We start from the raw sequence: 6,691 nt of genomic DNA on the forward strand, positions 1-6,691 counted from the left end.
CAAAGCAAAAAGAGCCCAGAGAGTAGGACAAGGCAAAGAAATAGAGAAAATAGAAATAGAAAGTAGAATAGGAATAGATATACATACAATAGTTGGTGTTTATTTTGTGTTAGTGTAGTGTATATAAGTAAATAGTTATTATATATATATAGGGTGCAGGGGAGGAAATTCCCCACTCCTTTTTTCTACTTTTATATTAATTTAAATTTTTGATTTTTTAAATAAATACACCAGCAGCAGCAGCAAACAGAAAAAGGTGCTGATATCAAGGCTGAAGTAGGAAACAGGGCTGTCTCCCACCACCCCGGGTGCTGAGACCCAGTGGGATATTTAATATTTTGCATAAACATTAGGGCTGTGTGAAATGGCACCATTTTGTTTCAACTTCCATTTTGCCATTTCAAAGGGACAGTGTTCCATTTTGACATTTTGTTTCATTTTGTTTTGAAGCACTGTTCCATTTTGTTTCATCGAAAATGTTTCACTGTTTCAATGCATTTCAACATTTCTCTCATAGTCTATAATGGGTAATCACAAAAATGCCTATAACTTTGTCATTTCTTGCCTGACTCAAATGAAAACAGCAGGGAGGGTAGCTCCTGCTGAGGCAACAAAGCCTGACAAGTTTCAAGGAGTTAGATACAGGGGTTTCTGGGAAACTGCACCTCAAACTGTTCAGAGCAAAACTTATGTCACTTGTAAGTGTGAAGCCACAGGGGGGTGAAAACAGCACACATGATGAGACCATGAAGCCTGACAAGTTTCAAGGAGGTAGGTGCAGGGGTTTGTGGGAAACTGCACCTCAAGCTGCTGACATGCAAAACTTGTGATATGTGTGAATGTGTGTCCGTGTTAAGGTGCAGTGGGGTGAAAACAGAAGGCATGGTAGCCCTCACTGAGGCCATGAAGCCTGCCAAGTTTCAAGGAGATAGGTACAGGGGGTTCTGGGAAACTGCCCCACAAGATGCTGACAAACAGAATTTGTGACATGTGTGACTTTGTGTGTTAAGGTGCATCCTCACTGGCGCTGGGGCCTCTACATGACATGGTAGTGTGCCCCAATGAGGTCTCCTCCTCCTCTATATCCTCATACCAATCCACCACTTTAAAAAACAACAGGTAAGTAATCAGCACAGTAGCACTAGCATCTCAGGCAGCCAAACTTTCACAGAACCTTTCTTCCCTCTCCTGCATGATCTTCTTCTCCATAAGATGCCAGAGAACTCTTCCTGCCAGCCCCAGCCCTGGGGCTTAGATGTGTCCAGAACCCTTCCTCCTTCCAGTCAGATGATTGGGCACTGGTGCTAGAGGTATTGGTCTAAGGACATGGCACTGGAAGCCAAGGTCTTTTGGGTCAACCTGGTATCTTCTAGTAGACCAACTGAATAGTTAGAGAAATTTATCTTAGGAAGCTTTCAGGTTAAAAAACCCTTTGTCAGGCTGAGGAAGCACCTGCAGTTGGTGTGTATGATGTTCCTGGATGGAAGGAATAGTAAAGAAGCCAGAGGCTGGCATGTGATGCAGGCAAGTAAGCCAATCAGTGAAAATTGAAATCAGGCCACCAGGTCTCTGTCAACCCAATCAAGTCAAATTCTTCATCTGCTAGAAGGAGTGCCAGTTCCTTCCGTTTATTTCCCATGGTTCTTGTGTTCCCATAAAGGCATCTGAGCTTTCCCTGAGGCACCTCAGGTTTTCTGTCATAATGTCTCTGCCTTAAGATTCTAGAACCCATCTGGACATCCATGGTTTGAAGGTCCTTTCATGTGTCATTGTGGCTAGTGGATTCTGCTTCCACTGTGGAACCTTCTCCTTGGCCCCCAGATGTGCCTCGTTTAAAGCTCCTATATTAGTGGTGTTTCATTTTGATTATGAAAAATGTGGATTTTGGGTTACTTTGTTAATATGAAAATTGGGGATTTTTTTATCAGAGAAAACATGGATCCCTGATGCTAATTATACTGACTGACAGAAGCAAATTTAAGGGTTCATAAAAAAAAAATAGTAGTACCACTACCATAACAGGATTTGAATATACTATCCTTGAATTATAAAATAGGCACTTGATCTACTACATTGTAAGGTCCTTAAATAATAATAGGCATGGGAACTTAAACATATTATTTTGGCCATAGGAAAACACGTATATTTTCTATTAATGTTATACTAATATAGTGACACTGATTAAAGGATATAAAGTTCAAATAAAGTTTTCTCCATATTTCATAGTAAGAGCTATAAAGTCACTGATAAAGGTGTTGAACAGTATGGGCCTGAGGACTGAGCCCTGGCAGATTCCACTGCCCACATCCCTCCAGGTTGAAAATCACCTGTCCTCCACCACTCTCTGGGTGTGGCCTTCTAGCCAATTTGTGACCCAAATGACTGTGTAGGCATCAATACCACAGTCGCTGAGTTTTTTTTTTACTGAGAACGGGGTGAAAGACAGTATCAAAGGCCTTCTTGGAGTCCAGAAAGACTATGTCCACCACAATACCTGCATCCAAGGATTTTATGACCTGGTCATAAAAGGCAACCAAGTTGGTGTGACAGGACCTGCCCCTAATGAACCCATGTTGGTTTCCCCTAAGCGTAATCTCCCCTGCTGGTCCCTTGCAGATGTGGTCCTGGATAGTATTGTCAAAGAGGTTCCCCAGGACTGAGGTAAGACTAACGGGCCTATAGTTACCTAGTTCCTCCTTTCTCCCTTTTTTGAAAATGGGGACCACATCGGCCCTTTTCCAGCCCTCTGGCACCTGGCCAGAGCACCCTGAGTGCTCTTAAAACCATGCCATGGGTCCTGCAATGACCCCTGAGAATTCCCTCAGCACCCTGGGGTGGAGATCATCTGGACCTGCTGATTTAAACACATCGAGCCCCACCAGAAGTTCACTAACTAGGTCCTCTCTGACCCTAGGCCTGACAGTGCCTCTCCCGAGTTGATTCAAAATCCCGGTGGGGGGGGTTGTCCCGGTCCCTGCTCAGAAAAATGGAGGCAAAGAAAATACTTATTCTATTATTATTCTATTATTATCATCTATTTATTGTCACTTAGCAATGCCATAAAAATCTTCATAGCGGTACAAAGGTGACAAAAGGTGATATCTGCTTTTACCCTTAATGTATCTTTGCATAAAAAGGGAACGAGTAGGAAATGAGTGGCTTCATTTTTTGCTGAAGGCTATATGGTAATCATGGATAAACTAGGCAAACTGAACAAACACTTGTCTTCAATTTGGAATCAAGACAAGGTGGTAACTGAGGACATTAGACATGGAATGACAGGGAAATGAGTCCATCAATATAAAAATGGCCATATCTGAGGTAGAAAGGAAAAAAAATATACTTCTTTCTTCCACAAAATTTGGGGGCTCAGATAATAATACCCATCCTAGAATATAGAAGGAATTGGCATATAAATTATCAACTTCATTTATTACAGAATTTTATAAAGTCTGTAAACTCAGGAATAGTAACCTAGAATTGAAAATTAGAAGATATCGTACTTATTTTCAGGAAAAGGAGAAAAAGTGACCTGTCCCAAGCAAATATTGGTCTGTTAGCTTGTTTTCAGCAGCAGGTAAGATCTTAGAAAAGATATGGAAAGAAAGAATAGGAAATATGTAAAATAGAATGTCATGTAAAACATCATAAATATACTAAAGGAGGAATGTGTCAGACTAATTTAATATCATTCTATGACAAGATTATAGACTTTTAAAACAAGGGTGATGCAATGGGTTTAATATATCTAGCTCTAAGCAAAAATGTTGATACTATGCCTCATCAGAAATTATTGGCCAAACTGGAATGGATAGAGGATCAAAACTACTGTCATGAGGGGGTTAAGTGGACTAAAAGACAAACCACAGTGGACTATACTGAAAAGTAAGTTATCTATTTGAATGGTAATTACCACTGGTGTTATTCAGGAATGGGTCTAGGGCTTATCCTTTTTAATATTTTATAAGCAATGTATAAGAAAACTACATGGGCACATCCAGACAAGCCTTCACATGCTTCTGCAGCATCTCAAACCCGTTTGAGATGCTGCAAGAGGCACGTGCAGGAACAAGAAAATGTTCCCTGGGCTGCAAACTTGGGCAGCCATCAGTGGGACTGCAGGAGCTTGAAGGGGATGGAGCCAGGTGGGGCAGCAATCCAGGGGGCTGGGGGAGCAATTGGGGGTGGGGACATGAGGTCCCTGTGGCGGGGGCTTTAGCTCCTGTGGGTGGAGGAATGAGGGGCCATAGCCCCTGTGAGGGGACTGTAGCCCCTGAGGGGGCGCTGCAGCCCCTGTGGGGAGGATGTAACCCCCGGGGGGGGGGGGCTGTAGCCCCTGTGGGGGGGCAGCAAAATATATATTTATGTATTCATGAATTCATTAAACATGTATTTAGAGTTCACTTTATTATTATGATAGAGACACTGGTAATCTTCCAAATTGTTTTAACACTGTAGATATATCAATAAAACATTGCCCAACTGATCGTTGTCTCTCTGTCTCACTTGCTCTCTCTCTGCTTATAGTAGTCTTTTGTTTTAACTATGGAGGAACTTGTATTTTGGGGTATTTTACAGAGTGACTTTGGGCTTTTTTTATCAGGGATTTTTTAGTTTTCAAATAGGGAACACCAGAATTCCTGCTAGGGAGGCCAGTGGCAGGCCCCTGCCTGTTCAGAGCTCACAACTTGGACCCAGCTGGCTGTGGCTGACCTCCTGGCCAACTGGGGCTATGAGGACATGCTTTGACAGTTCAAAGCAGGCCATGACACCCAGATCATGTACTGGGAAATAGCTGCCCAGATGGGTGGGCAATGGGTACACATGGCAGTAGTGCCGGACAAAGGCTAACTCTGCAGCCACAGCCCACTGCCAGCTGGCCCAGAGAGGTAGATGCCTCATCTGGGTTTGGCTGGTATGCAGAAAGTCACAGCCAGGCAGCAGCCCCCACTGCCAGACTGCTGCAGTGGGTAAAGGGTGCAGAGAACTCTCAGGGCTGCTGCAGCAGTCCAGCTGGCAAAAGGGGTAGTGTCCCCAGGTACCAATTAGCTGGGCCCCAGAAGCCCCTGAGAGCTAGTAGCACTGAGCTTTTTGTACTGATGGGGCCAGGACAGGGCAGCTTTTAATACTGCTGGGGAGAACACAGGTGCTGGCCCCGGGCTGTAGCTCCCCCTGGCTTCAGAGGAGCCAGGCAGAGTTATTTTGTCCCAAGTGGCACCATTTTCTCCACAACAAAGTGCACATCTGAGCATGTGCACTGCGGCTAAAATCCCTGGCTGAGAATTACACCGCTTCTTTTTGAGCTGCTGCAAACTTACGTGCTTGTATGTGTGGACATGCCCCATGTGTCCTCATGAAATACATGGATAAGTGACTCGGGGAGTTTTGCCAATATAGAATATGACTGAATTATTATTAGGGATCCTGTTTTTCTCTGATTTAAAAAAATCCCCAATTTTTGGATTAAAAAAAGTAACCCAAAATCCCAATTTTTCCATGATTAAAATGAAACACCACTAATATATAGAGATCATAGGAAAAGTGGATTTTGGGTTACTTTTTTTAATCTTAAAATTGGGGATTTGTTTTAATCTGAGAAAAACAGGATCCCTGATTTTTATACAGGAAATTTTAGATAATCTTATAAAATGGCTTTTAAGAAAATTTATTAATTTTAACTGTATAAATTGCAAAGCTATGAACATTCAAGTCAATAACAATGAGTTTTCTATAACATGATGGCGCACAGATGGGAGATGTCTGAGGAGGAGAGAGACCTGAGCATATTGGCTGAAGGCAGAACAACCATGAATCACAACTATAAACAGCTATGAAATGGAATAATACAATTATATCATGCATATTGGAAGTGTATGTGCAATAGAGACAAAAAGTACTATACAAAGCATTGGCAAGCCCCTGTTTAGAATAGTATGTGAAGTTGTTCTCACCAGTGCTTAAAAAATGCAGGTATTTGGACTTATATTCTTGCCTAGCCAAAGATGAAGAACATTTGAGAAATAAAAAACCCATCAACAGGATTCCAAAACAGCACCCTAAAACCCAAGAATGCCACATCTTCCCCATTTTATACAAGCAAACCCACCCACCAATCCCAACCATGCCTCTCAACTGTGACTGTCATCTAGATACAATTTTCTATCCAACCATCCTTACTGCCCTACTTCACACACAGGACAGATCCTCCACTGTCCCCAAGTGTCCCCTCCGAGTCCACACTTCATTTCCTCCTGTTCTGAGAGTGAAGGGAGCTCCTGTTCTATTGTAGCTGGGATGCACAAGGGCTGAATTCAGCCTGGGACATGAGCAGCGGAGGTGGTGGAGGGTGAGTTCAACTGCTGTGCTTCATCCCCCCATGTGTGCCCCAGCAACTCAGGTGCAGATGCAGAGAGAGGGAACATACCCGCCACCACTGCTATCACTGTCAGTCTGAGATCAGCTCCTGTGGTGTGGAAAAGCAGTTCCTCTCACCCCCAGGGCAGTGGGCCAATGGAAGCAGCACGTGGGCAAGGAGGGGAAGTGAAAGGTATAAAAGGGCATGGAATTCTTACCTGATTTTGGGACTTTAAAAAAAAGCCCCAGTTGCTGCTCTTGTGGTGTGGTCTGCTTTCCCAAGTGGAGTGAAGGGTGTGAAATCTGGCAATGGAGGGATAATCGCCACTCCTGCAGT

This window comes from Gavialis gangeticus, unplaced genomic scaffold (genome assembly GCF_001723915.1).
Source record: "Gavialis gangeticus isolate Ggan-Ray unplaced genomic scaffold, GavGan_comp1, whole genome shotgun sequence".
In the NCBI taxonomy this organism is placed as follows: Eukaryota; Metazoa; Chordata; order Crocodylia; family Gavialidae; genus Gavialis; species Gavialis gangeticus.